The 14814-nt window shown below is 40.5% G+C and overlaps 1 long non-coding RNA gene across 1 annotated transcript; it reads left to right on the top strand.

The window, feature by feature from the left end:
• The first annotated feature begins 1148 nt into the window (after positions 1–1148).
• On the top strand, positions 1149–14185 carry LOC139469066 (uncharacterized). Its single transcript, XR_011653705.1, has 4 exons — positions 1149–1217; positions 12216–12361; positions 12712–12807; positions 13314–14185. It is a non-coding gene; the product is annotated as an uncharacterized lncRNA (long non-coding RNA).
• The last annotated feature ends 629 nt before the right edge of the window (positions 14186–14814 follow it).

Genomic DNA, 14814 nt, shown 5'->3' with positions numbered 1-14814 from the left:
CAATAACGTTCTTACGAGAGCAATTTCATTATTTTTCAGTTTATGATGCTTACAGGCAATCAACAACCGTAAAACTGACCAATTTGTTTCAGTTTTCGAAATGTTGGAATATCCTTTGAATTTGTCCTTGGCTAACAATGACATCCTCTTTTGTTGGCTTCCCAGTGACGTTGGGTCAAGAGAAGCAAGGCTGGAATAACAAAGTAATTCATGCCCAACAACCCTTGATTGGGTGTCATGCCCAGACTGAGTTACGACGTCAGGATGAAGTTGTGATACGAAGATGTCGCATTGGACTGTCACTTATAGTCAATCCTTACTGAAGGGAGAGGGTCCCCCTCAATGTATTTCTTGTCATAATGTTATAGTCCTCGCACTGTCAAGGATCATTTGTTGAAGACCCGTGAAGATTCCGGGGTAGAATTGGTCTTCAGCAACCCATGCTTGCCGTAAAAGGTGACTATGCTTGTCGTAAAAGGCGACTAACGGGGTCGGGTGGTCAGGCTCTCTGACTTGGTTGATGCATGTCATCAATCCCAATTGCGTGGATCGATGCTCATGATATCAATCACTGGATTGTCTGGTCCAGACTCGATTATTTACAGACCGCCGTCATATAGCTGGAATATTGCTGAATGCGGCTTTAAACAACCAACCAACCAACCAACCAATCATTTGTTGAAATGTGTGGATTCGTCAACGTTTTATATAATGTTCAAACTATTTCTGATCTTTTTCATACCGTTTCTAACCACTTATATTAGCATATTTGAAGCAAATTAAACTGTGATAAGATGTACATTTTATAAATTGTCAGTTTTTACTGTTTACTGTGCTAAAAGGATTAAAGTTTTAGTGATCTTTGTTATCACTTTTTGTCTGTGTTCTCTTCCACAGAAAAAACTAAACTGCTTTCTCGCCGCGAATAGTTACAATACTGCTGATGCGGTTTAAAGCAATACTCACTCACTCACTCACTCAAGGATTGCGACTTCACTTCTGATGGTTGTGGGAGCGTTAAACTCCTGATATCATCACTATTTGATAGTGATTCATAAACACATGCTTATGACACACTCTATGGACATTGTAATGCGGAAGTGATCATGAGTCGGATTTTCCAGTGACGTCAACATCCATTATGTCAACTTATTTATGAATGGGACAAACCATACATGTTAGAAGATTTATTGTTATTACGACTGACGTACTTGTAGGTGAGTACAGGCCAAGGAGGCATTAATTGCTGTTCTTGTTTGGTTTAAAACCTATTTTATTCAATATGAAATGGGTCAGGTATGGAATACTGTAAGGGACATTCTCGCGATCTCGCATTCTCGCGATCTCGACCTTTGGAAACGAGGTAAATATGCCAAAAACACGAGAATGCGAGATCGCGAGAACGCGAGATTTGGCCAAAATCTCGCGTTCTCGCGATCTCGCATTCTCGTGTTTTTGGTACATAGCCATTTTTGTCAAAAGTCGACAACGCGAGAATGCGACATTTGAACATGATGCAAAATCTCGCAATCTCGCAATCTCGACTTGTCAAATTAGGCCACAAAAACACGAAATCGCGAGAACGCGAGAATGCGACATTTCATTTTCTCGCGATCTCGCGTTCTCGTGTTCTCGCGTTTTAGACGCTGTCCGTGCGCATGCGTAATATCATAAGGTCAAGGCCCATGCGCACGTTAGTAGTCCTATGGTCATGCTTCTTTCATGCTCTTCATTCTCCAAGTAGCATTTCGCAAACTTATGACTTGAGCTTGGAAATGCTATGTAATTTACATACACAAAGTCTGAGTCATCTCCCGTTGTTACAGTTTCCTATGTACTTTATAATAAAACCCTCAACATGCTCAATATATTTTACAAAAGAAATTGTGTGCATGAATGTCAAATGATGGTGAAAACATTAACTATCACCGTCAGTGAGTGAGTGAGTAATATTGCTTAAAGCCGCATCAGCAGTATTGCAGCTATTCGCGGCTACACTGTGAGTTACAGAAATAATCACAAGCCAGTGAGTTTCTCAATGAGGCAATTTTATACACGGCTAGAATATTCATTAAAAGAACATTCTCACAGACCAATTTGTAGCATTCGGATAAAATGATATTGTCCGATGTTTTTGTTTTTTTGTTTTTATACGATACCATATTCGCTACTTTAATAAATTAATGTTCATCCGCTCCCGGCTGACAACAAAACATCCTGCCTTACATTATTTTAATGCCCTCAAATTTCTAGAAATAGAAGTATCGTTAATATGAGTTTTTCTACTTTCTTTACCTGATAAAATACTCCGTACACGTAGCCCTACTGAACACACATGATGCATGTGAATCGCATCCGTCGACAGCAATTGTACACATATGCCTAAAGTAGGTCGATAAGAACAAAATAAAACGTTAAATTTAAATGTCTCCTGTCTCCCATGTTTTTTAAAAATCAATCAAACTGTAACTATTAATTTATTGCGGCCATAACATCCAAATGACAGGCATGCTTATACTGGAAAAGTACCCCCAATATCAAGCCTGGGGGACCGGCATGGATCTGAATAAGTGAGTGAGTTTGGCTTAACACTGCTTTGAACAGTATTTATATTTCAGTTATATCCCGGCTTGTAGGTTTAAAGGGGCACTAATCTTCTTCTCGGCTGTCTAACACTGCCAGCTGGGGTTCACTATCTGCCGATTTGCTCGCTGACGCAACTGAACGTGACAAGAGACTGGACTACAGTGTTCAAGAACACTGATTGGTTACCTGTAATCTCTGAATTTCAGACACAGGGCGCATGTTAATTAATTTCGTCAGCCTAAACAAACGGACAAAAACAACGATGGAAGCTCATCGGATGTCGTTATTTGGAAATACCCCAGATGGTTATAAACTGAGGGCCAAAAGAAACGTTACCAACATTAACTGATTTGTCACTTTGAAACAAAGATGCCAACCTGTTCAAAAACAGTAAAGAACGCATTTCACGAATACAGCCTTCATGTTCTCTGTCGTTCTTTACACGTGCTTTACGGATTTTGGGAAATATTGGTGTTTTTCAGCATTTTTATAAAACATTCTTTCCCAAATTATCGTGCAATCCCGGGTATAAATTACGCACGGATCTGTTCCCTATCAATGGTTGCGATGATTAACACCAACGAACATGCCAAGACTGACCGCTGTCCAGAGTGAGTGAGTGTGTATGGTTTTACGCCGCTTTTTGCAATATTCCAGCTATATCACGGCGGGGGACACCAGAAATGGGCTTCACACATTGTACCCATGTCGGGAATCGAACCCTGGTCTTCAGCGTGACGAGCGAAAGCTTTAACCACTAGGCTACCCGACCGCCCCACCGCTGTCCAGAGGGAGAGAGCCATATGTATGCTGGAGCGACACAGAGAGGGTTGCCATTAACATGAACTGCTCCAGACTGGTCGCATGTCTCCGACAGACTGGCAGAACCGCAGACAGACCACGGAGTGGCAGACCAAAGGTCACGACCCCGCAGGATGACCTCTTTTTACGGGTACTTCATCCGAGGAACAGATTTCTTACTGTGACGTCATCAGCTGCCAACAGCTTAGGACATCCGGTCAGCAGACAAACAGTGACCAGACGACTACGACATTATGGTCTCCGGGCTTATCGCCCTTTCAAGGGCATGACCTTGACCCGTCAACATCGACGTGCCAGATTGACGTGGTGCAGGCAAACTCAGCGATGGCAACAAAGGGATTGGCGGCGAGTGCTGTTAAGTGACGAGAGCAGGTTCCAAATCTTCAAACCTGATGGGCGGACGCGAGTTTATCAACGACGTGGTGAACGTACGGCTCCTTGTTGTGTCCAGGCGGTTGAACCTTACGGGGGCGGAAGTGTGATGGTCTCGGGCGGCGTTTGCGGGGACGAGAAGACGGATCTTCTCATCATCGAAGGCAATCTGACAGCACAACGCTACATTGACAATATCTTACGGCCGGTGGTTCTTCCTTTCATCCAGCGTCAACAACGGACGGTGTTCCAACAAGATAACGCCACACCCCATAAAGCCCGTATTACTAGAGACTTCCTCAACGCCAACAGCGTGACTGTCCTGCCGTGGCCAGCTCGATCACCAGATCTGTCACCCACAGAACATCTCGGACCAGCTGGGGCGTCGTCTTCGGAAACGTCAACATCCTCCCTTCACGAGACAAGCGTTGATCGTTGCCCTCCGTGAGGAATGGAATCGGATACCTGCGGTCGATGTGAGGACGCTTGTCTACTCAGTTCGACGCCGCATTCGAAGATGCATTGCCGCTCATGGAGGTCATATCCCGTTTTGAACGGTCTGGGCCGTCGTCACCTTAAAGTTGTAACCAATGTTGTTGATCGAATACTGGACGAATGACCCCTTGTCAAGAAATGTCCCTGTTGGAGGTCAAGGACTTTGTTGTTGAATTAGCAATTTTACGGTTCTGAATGATGAATTTCTACAATACAATAATTGGCCCATGGGCGAGATGGTGAAAATATTGAGTTTTTTAACTCTTTTTTTTCATTTTTTCTTCCTTAGTATGTTCCCATGAAAACAGCATGCTTATTTTTGTAAATACCTTTGACCGACACTGGGAAAAGACCGTAGAGTTTCTGGCCTTTAGGGTTTCCAGAATTAAAATGGGACGTGTTAATTGTTATTGCTGCTTCAATTTGTGTTGGTCATATTTTATCATAGAAATATCGTTGGATATATCGTAAAAACAACATACTTGGTTCAAAGGATTAGCCGATAATACGTTTATTGATTGTTCATTGCTTTCTAACTCCATGGATATTTATAAAGCACCATGGACATCATGAACATAATTGTCACACGTGCTATCTCAGCTGACCGATGAGACTAGACACCTTTGTGAAACATCTGAAACAAACTTAGTGATCAGTTGAGAAACGAACACGGGTTATAATATCCAGAAACGCTATATGTTTATATTTTAAAACATTTGAATGTAACAGAGCCATGTGAAGTCGAATAAATATATTTGCACAGCTGCAGACGTATGGGATATTGTTCCTATTTGTGAATGTTCACGGATACATTCCTCGAACAAGGAAGCTGCCCAAATGAATACATAAAACTTCGGTGGGTCGTTATTATGATATTTGCATTTTGTTTTCATTCATTTGCTGTTGCATTGGACAAAAATCATTTTTGTTCCTCTTGTACCTGTAGGTGTGTATACATGTATGTTACACTCAATGTGTAAAATGTGATTCACTCAGGCAATTTATAAAATGTCTAAATATATCAGTAATATAGAAATTGACTGAATCCAAGTCCAGATTGACTAACAACTTTTAAGAGGTTCAAAAGGGCTTAAAAATAGACTATTTATCCTAGTATTAGAGTGAGTGAGTGTGTTTGATTTTACCCCGCTTTTAGCACTATTTCAGCAATAACCACTAGGCTACCCGACCGCCCCGCTAGTATTAGAAGCCAAAACTATAGAAACATACTTTGAATTTCGTTTTCTTTAATTTAATCCTATCATTTTCAGTCACTGGGTGATGAAATTAAAACATAAAAATCTTTGGGATTCGTAATAACAATAACATAAATTGACCGATTTTCAGTCAATTTGTAAAATAACTAAATATTTAGGCGTTGCAAAAATTGCCTTCGTGAAACTTTATACATTTTGTCTAAACAATATACCCACAATGAAATACTATTAATAAAAGCGATACATGCGCTTACGAATGGCGCAGCACAGTTCGCGAACTAGTCTTGATATCTGCTATATCATCCGGATACTCACGGGGGAAAACAATAACAAAGACAACAACCAGTCTCGGGGCATTGCTGTAGATCAGTGCCCCTTTAAAATGGGAGGAAACCCACCATTGGGATTGCCTAAAAGTCGGGCCAAGAAAAGTCGGGGCGGGCCGGGCCAGCGGGTAATGCTAAAAATGGATTGCAGTATAATAAAACGAAACGTGCATATCTAGGCAGATCTATACGTCCAGAAACGTATAGTTTTGCTCATTTAATTGAGTTTGTATCAAAATGCATCTTCAGCAATGTAATAAAATGATAATTATAGCTACATACCGAGAGTCCATACCGAAAAGTCAGTGTCTTGACTGTGTCTTTACTTTGATGAGAAGGTTTCTCACCGACCTTGGCGTGCAGGGGTGTGATGTCCTGGGCAGGAATTCGAAATGACAGTGTTTTGACTACTCTTCTTTCATTAATTAACGTGTTTGGCACTAATTCGTGTTAAACCAACACAGGATGTTTTCTGCAAGTGGATATTCGCGAATGTCATAGGACTGACACGACACGTGTTAATAACTGTCAAAGCGCTTCTAAAGTTACAACACATACTTAACATTTATAGACTAATATTATATCTACCTATATTACACTTTAGTGTCTCATATTGCACTAGCAAACAAGGTGCTCAAAAGTGAAGCACTTTTCCCTCTACATTATCTCTATCAGAAGTGTTTGGCTTGTGTTGGATCCGACTTGGCCCGGGCGGTCAAAATCAACTTTAAACACACAGATGTATCTTCAAGTGTGTTTACATCTATAGATTAGTGTTATATCTACCTACATACCACTTTATAACGTCACAGTTTTTCGCATTTAAAGATCTTCCCAAGAAAATCTCTGTCACATGTCCTTGTCCCGACTTAGCCCGGGCTGTCAAATTCATCTTAAACCTCACAGATGTATCACCAAATGTGTTGGAGTGAAGTATACTCGTTAAAGTGAAGCCCTTTTTTCATGGTTTGTGTCTGGTCGGAAAATCCCTTGCTTTTACCTATTCCGTCGTGTTTTTTTCAAGGATCATACTTACAGGGTAACGCTTGGAGAAGGTAAGGTGAGACACTTTGGATTTCAGGATAAACCTCTCCCTCAACCCTGCTTAATGCTTCTATTATCCGGGCCATTATAAAGTGGTATATAGGTAGATATAACACTAATCTATAGATGTAAACACATATGAAGATAGATATTTATGTTTAAAGTTGATTTTGACCGCCCGGGCCAAGTCGGACCCAACACAAGCCAAACACTTCTGATAGAGACTATGTTGAGAATGTAGAGGGAAAAGGGCTTCACTTTGAGCCCCTTGTTTTCTTTAAGTACAGCGATCTGAGACACTATAAAGTGGTATTTAGGTAGATATTATACTAGTTTATAGATGTGAATCCATTTGATGATACATATGTGAGTTTAAGTTGATTTTGACAGCCCGGGCCAAGTCGGACCGAACACTTGTGTGACTGTTGAGAGTATAGGGAGAAGAGGTCTACTTTAACCAACGTGTCTGCTTTAAATACGACGATCAGTGACATCATAAAGCGGCATTTACTTAAATATAGTACGTTCCTATAAATATAAACGCTATGCTCACAGATGAAAATTTGTATCACGATAGCTAGAAGTATTTGATACGTTTCTTATTTCGTTTAACGATTGCTCTTTTACATGTTACCAAGATCAGCGACGCTTACACACAGCTCCACTTTCTGGTTTTCAAGCGATTTACTCCGAATTACTTATTTATGGTGCACGTATTTTGTTGGTGATTGTTCATTTATGTCATGTGTGTATGTTGCATCAATTATGTGTAGGTATGATCGCCGATAATGAAGTAATTAGCCAGTAACACTTTGGCCCGTCTTGGCCCGGCCCGGCCCGACTTTTAGGCAATGCCCCTACCATTGTAGGTTTCTGGCACATCCAAGGGACGCAACTCTACACAACGAATTGCGACAACTCAGACGACTGAGCCACAAGATGACTGTACTGGCAATCAAGCACAAAAACACGAGAACGCGAGATCGCGACACTTGACCAATGTCGCAATCTCGCGTTCTCGCGTTCTCGTGTTTTTGAAAATAGTTACATATAACTGTATGGGCAATTAGCACAAAAACACGAGAATGCGAGATCGCGAGATCGCGACACTTGACAAATGTCGCAATCTCGCGTTCTCGTGTTTTTGAAAATATTTACATTTAAGTGTATGGGCAATTAGCACAAAAACACGAGAACGCGAGAACGCGACACTTTACCAATGTCGCAATCTCGCGTTCTCGCGTTCTCGTGTTTTTGAAAATATTTACATATAAGTGTATAGGCAATTAGCACAAAAACACGAGAATGCGAGATCGCGAGATCGCGACACTTGATAAATGTCGCAATCTCGCGTTCTCGTGTTTTTGAAAATATTTACATTTAAGTGTATAGGCAATAATCACAAAAACACGAGAACGCGAGAACGCGAGAACGCGACACTTTACCAATGTCGCAATCTCGCGTTCTCGCGTTCTCGTGTTTTTGAAAATAGTTACATATAACTGTATGGGCAATTAGCACAAAAACACGAGAATGCGAGATCGCGAGATTGCGACACTTGATAAATGTCGCAATCTCGCGTTCTCGTGTTTTTGAAAATATTTACATTTAAGTGTATGGGCAATTAGCACAAAAACACGAGAACGCGAGAACGCGACACTTTACCAATGTCGCAATCTCGCGTTCTCGCGTTCTCGTGTTTTTGAAAATAGTAACATATAACTGTATAGGCATTTAGCACAAAAACACGAGAACGCGAGAACGCGAGATTGCGACATTGGTCAAGTGTCGCGATCTCGCGTTCTCGCGTTCTCGTGTTTTTGAAAATAGTTACATATAACTGTATAGGCAATTAGCACAAAAACACGAGAACGCGAGAACGCGAGATTGCGACATTGGTCAAGTGTCGCGATCTCGCGTTCTCGTGTTTTTGTGCTAATTGTCTATACAGTTAAATGTAACTATTTTGTAAGGTAATTCGTCACGGTAAACTCGGGCCGGTCAGGTAGCCGAGTGGTTAAGGCATTCACACGTCACGCCGAAGACCCGGGTTCGATTCCCGACATGGGTACAATGTTTGAAGCCCATTTCTAGTGTCCCCCGCCGTGATATTGGTGGAATATTGCTAAAAGCGGCGTAAAACCAAACTCACTCACTCACGGTAAACTCGCGTGCAGCGGCGTGAACTGAGGTGCACACGAACCATTGTATCCAACATCTTATTACTGTCTGCAAACTGAAAAAGTTGGAAGAATGATGTTGGATGATGAATAAAATCTCACGCTCGTGTCTTTTAACATCAAAACGACGGGATGAACCACAACGTTCATAGAAATTTCTGCTTTGCAAAGTTTATAACAAAATGGCTGCTCAAAATCACGTGACTTTTGACAATGTCAGAATGCAAATGTTCCAAGTCTTTTGATTATACAGAAATTTTATGTAGACTGGTAACATAATTAAGTCAAGAACACTCTCCGTTTCTTGCCTGTGAACTGACTGAATTTGACAAATATTGTCTAACAACTAACAGTCAAATAACCAACATGGATGCCTAAAGGTATTTTTCAGAAAGATTTTGTTTGTTTGTTTGTTGTTAACGCCGCACTCAGCAATATTCCAGCTATATGACGGCGGTCTGACATCAATATATCAACACTCGTTAGGGTGGCCCAGTCGTCTGAGGCGCCGCGATTCTCTGTGCAGAGTTGCGTCAGTTGGGCACGCCCGGAACCTATGATTGTGGGTTCGAATCCCGGTTCGCCGTTATCGTGGGCTTCATCGAAGAGGTAAACGTCTGAGACCTGCATCACTTCGGGCTTTCCTCTCATATTAAGCTGACACGTTGTGATGTAACTGGTATACTGTTTAAAGCGGTGTTAAACCCAACTCTCTCACTTACTCTATAGATCACTACACGTTTAATCGCTAAAATCATTGAAGAACGAAGCGGGGTGTATTATACGAATAATCATGACCTCATTTCTGATGATTCGATTGTGATCATGTAAATTATTACCGCAGAGAGTTTGATGCCGTTAATTGTGAGAGGGAAATGACCGTCAAGTTGCGCAACATAGTAATACATTTTCGTTGAAAAGGCGGTTGCATGAAGACGATAAACATCCCAGTGTCACCCGCTGGGTATGGGTAATTTACATGTTTGTCGTGTCTCGAAATATGAATTGTAAATAGTGTATCGTGCCAAATATATGTGAGTTACTGAATAAATACAGCTGTTTCAAGAAAATGGTAATTGTATTTATAATGTTAAGTGTGTTTTACAACATGGACCAGGTTTATATTGTATCTTATGAGTGATGTCGGGATCGAGTTATCGCCCTTGAAGATTGTTTGTTCATTATGGGGTTAATATAATGATTTTGTATATCATTGATTAGTAAGTTCATGTTCATGTACAGAATATAGACGTATGTTTATATGAAACGAATGAATGAAACCTATGCAGTATTGTCTTTATAATGTTATTGTTTTGTACGTTAAAGGATGTCATTATCTACTCTGGCAATAAACACTCACACCCGTAGTCTATGTTTGAAATTGTATTTTCCATCACAATCCCCGGTTACAATATGAAAATATGAAAGTTAATTTTGTATTACAAATTGGTCTATGAGAATTTTGCCTTTCATGAGTATGCTAGCCGTGTATAAAATTGCCTCATGGAGAAACTCACTGGCCTGTGATTATTTCTGTAACTGTAGTACTGCTGATGCGACTTTAAGCAATATTACTCACTCACTGACGGTAATAGTTTTGTTTCCAGCTTTCAGACACATTAATATTTTCACTATCATTGGACATTCATGCACACAATTTCTTTTGTAAAATATATTGAGCATGTTGAGGGTTTTATTATAAAGTACATAGGAAACTGTAACAACGGGAGATGACTCAGACTTTGTGTATGTAAATTACATAGCATTTCCAAGCTCAAGTCATAAGTTTGCGAAATGCTACTTGGAGAATGAAGAGCATGAAAGAAGCATGACCATAGGACTACTAACGTGCGCATGGGCCTTGACCTTATGATATTACGCATGCGCACGGACAGCGTCTAAAACGCGAGAACACGAGAACGCGAGATCGCGAGAAAATGATTTCGCGATTTCGTGTTTTTGTGGCCTAATTTGACAAGTCGAGATTGCGAGATTGCGAGATTTTGCATCATGTTCAAATGTCGCATTCTCGCGTTGTCGACTTTTGACAAAAATGGCTATGTACCAAAAACACGAGAATGCGAGATCGCGAGAACGCGAGATTTTGGCCAAATCTCGCGTTCTCGCGATCTCGCATTCTCGTGTTTTTGGCATATTTACCTCGTTTCCAAAGGTCGAGATCGCGAGAATGCGAGATCGCGAGAATGTCCCTTACAGTATTCCATAGTCAGGTACAAATGATGATTACTTTAAATGAACATGAATGTACAACAACGATGTACATATTTTCTATAGTATAGACTAAATAGTCTATGTCTTCAGATACACACACATGTTGTTTTGACCATTAAGCGAATTAGTGATGTCTGACAGTCGATTCCTTGATGTCATAAGATAATTCGTGTTATAACTTATTACATGATAATTTCAACTTTATATCAAAGAAGGATTCATTTATATAGGAAATGAGTGACACCCACGAGTACGGGAATATTCGGGGCGAGACGTGATTCGGCGCCTTGATTAGACTATTGGGCCACTCGTGCTACAAGGAAGCCGTAGAGGCTACCATACATACTACTCAATAAAAGTTTGAGAACGCTTGACATGTCATGACAGATTAACTGTAGTAACATGAAATAATATGGTGTTCTTTAGCTTCTTTTGAGTAGTATAATAATGTCTGATGTCAATCCCAACCTCCATGATGTTGTGTACCACACATTTTCAAACTGGAAGACGGACAATTAAATATTCATGGGAGAGTTGTACTAGGCAGAATATTGTTTCTGTTCCTGTTTCAAGTGACAAGACATATGATTTATTCCTCTAAATAGGGGGGGGGGGGGGGGGGGGGGGGGCACGGGTGGCCCTGTCGTCTAAGACGCGGCGTCGTTGTGCAGAGTTGCGTCCCTTGGCCACGCCAGAAACCTATGATTGTGGGTTTGAATCCCGGTTCGCCCCGACTATGTTTGTCAGCACCATACCCGTGCTCGTGGGTTTCACCAAGTGGTAAACGTCTGAGACCTGTATCACTTCGGTCTTTCCTCCCGCATTAAGCTGACGCGCCGCGATATAACTGGCGTTAAACCCAACTCATTCACTCCTCTAAATTGAGGGGCCAAACAATTAGATAGAGCGTTCTACACCTAAAGTCTCACTTTTGTCATCAGTGTGTACAAGAAGGGGATTGAAATGTCGGAGTGCCCAAAAGACTTTTACTTGGAACCATTGTTTGGGACTTGCAAACCTTGTGATGAATTATGCCACCAAGCAACTATCAGGGGGACAGTCAGACTCTGTCGAAGATTTTGTCCAGGTATTATAAAATATATTAAATAAATCAATCCAGTGACAACGACACTCCAAACCTTGTGTTAAAGACTTTTAGACAAATAGTCGGATGCATACATCGTGATTACAGTCGTGTCACTTAAACGATTTCGTCGTGTTTTTTTAGGTGAACATTTGACTTGCTTTTGCGTGTGTTTGTGACTGGTGCTACCCACGGGACAGGATACGACTCTCGGGAGCCTGGTATCATTGCTACACGTACTTCTGATATAGTTGGAATCGTGGAATGGACTCTGATATTAGCAGATATTCTTTATGATCATGGAAGGGCTTTTGTTGCGTTTAACTCTAAACATGGCATCTTCTGTGTTGTAGTGGTTGTTAAGGCGCCTGTCACGGAGGCTCCGACTGATCCAGTTACCACAGTTTTCACACCCAGTTCCGAGCAATAAAGCAACAACTTGAGTAGTGGTAAGTTAAACATTTCCAAACACTAAAATATACTTTTTGATCCTACGCTGAAGTGAACAAATAATGTTTTTTTAAAAATCTTTTGAAGAAAGTAAAATAAACGCTTATTTTAAACTGTTTATGTGGATTGACTGTCTTTTGAAAAAAATGAAAGTCAAATGATATCAAGTTATCAAGAATATTTCCAAACTGCATTGGATAGCATTGTTCTCGTCATTATTTCATGCTCATGATTGAGTCGGTATCGGACAACCGTCTCTGTTTGGGGCATTCATTTCTTAGGAATATGGAAAAGGGTTTTGTCGCTTTTATTTAATTATTAAAGTATGTGTTGAAAAGTGAAAATGTTAAAGTTGATACAGGATCATGTCTGATATGTATTACGCATTCCATTGTTAGTTATACTTGTATCTGATTCATCTAATACTCATTCGTTTTCATCTTCCACCTGTCCGTGACGCACGACTGTCTCCGGCGTTCCATTATTCCAGTGTTCTTCTTTGCAGATGGTTCACTTGCAGCGCAATATGCGGTCATTATTCTGGCCACTTTAATCATCCTGATTTCCCTGGTACCGTTCGTGGTTCTCCTAAAAAGAGAAACTATAAACTTTCTGAACCGACGAAATATGGAGACAAAACGCGAAACCTCGCCGGAACCCGGTTTATTACCAATCTACATATCTACAAATCATTCAACAGAAATCTGATGATAAATAGGAGTACATTAACAAAAACAACAACCTCCAAATCATGAAAATATGATTGATATTTCAACATTAGAAATCAGAATGCAGTCTTTATACATATATTTTTATTTGAAGCATGCCTCGCGTGAAGTCAATCAGAAGAATGTCCATGCACATAGCACGTCATACATTAAAATGCATCATATTATACAGTTTACTTCACAAGTAGATCCTTTCTGTGTTTGTGGCGGGTGCCATTAGTGGGACAGGATACGCTCACCTTTTCTTGAATGCTTGGTATCATCACTGTGTCATACTGAGTGAGTGAGTATGGTTTTACGCCGCTTTTAGCAATATTCTAGCAATATTACGGTGGGGGAAACCAGAAATAAGCTTCTCATATTTTACCCATGTCGAGAATGGAACCTGGGCTTACGGCGTGACGAGCGAACGCTTCAAATACCAGGCTATCCGATCGACCCTGTATCATAGTGATTCACAAGCACATGCTTGGGCACTGCTGTTAGAAGAGACTTATATAATGATTATGAGAAAAAGAGAAAAAAATGCCTGTTTTAGTCAAGTTTGGTCACTTTAACTGTAACTTTAATATAACTGCAGAACACATAAATCAAAGAGAGTCACCATTCGAAATTTGATATTTCATCAGACCTTTCGAAAAAACAAACATCCACCAATAAAACGTATTTTTGCGAATAGTATGTATCTCTGTTATTTTTGTATTTACTGAATAAATCCACTGTTTGCATATATTCAATGTCATGTCTCTTTCACTACCCTATTAAATCTCGGCTCACATGAAATGAGCCTGTTACTGTTTCACTCTCCTAAGCTCTTGTATGTATCTTTTACATGTTACATGTTTTAATATTGTTATTTATTTTGACCTACAATAATTACAAATTCTAGATATATCCAGCGAAAACCAAATTCGCATTGCAATAAAAGCAACAATAAACGGATTGGCCTGCGGTTTTCAGACAACAAACACATACTGTTTTATGCAAGTTGTCAAAGTAGATGGTGCTACCGACACGGTAAGACATGCTTGTCAATTCCTCGAACACCTGGCGTCATCACTGATTTTCAGTGATCCATTCATATAATTTTCACCGCTATTTTGCTTTTTACTCCCATTGGAATCTGTTTCGTCGGGTAATCAAGATGGGTTATTCCCTGACGTCTACGTTTTACATTTCACACATTGGTATGATGATAACTGGTGAATGGGTTAAGAAACGTTAACAAGCAAACATAGACTCTTACTGAATATCCCGCCTGATCACATCATACAGTGT

This window comes from Haliotis cracherodii, unplaced genomic scaffold, assembly GCF_022045235.1.
Source record: "Haliotis cracherodii isolate W230 unplaced genomic scaffold, xgHalCrac1.p SCAF_2, whole genome shotgun sequence".
Classification (NCBI taxonomy): Eukaryota; Metazoa; Mollusca; class Gastropoda; order Lepetellida; family Haliotidae; genus Haliotis; species Haliotis cracherodii.
This window is presented reverse-complemented; position numbering and strand designations above follow the sequence as displayed.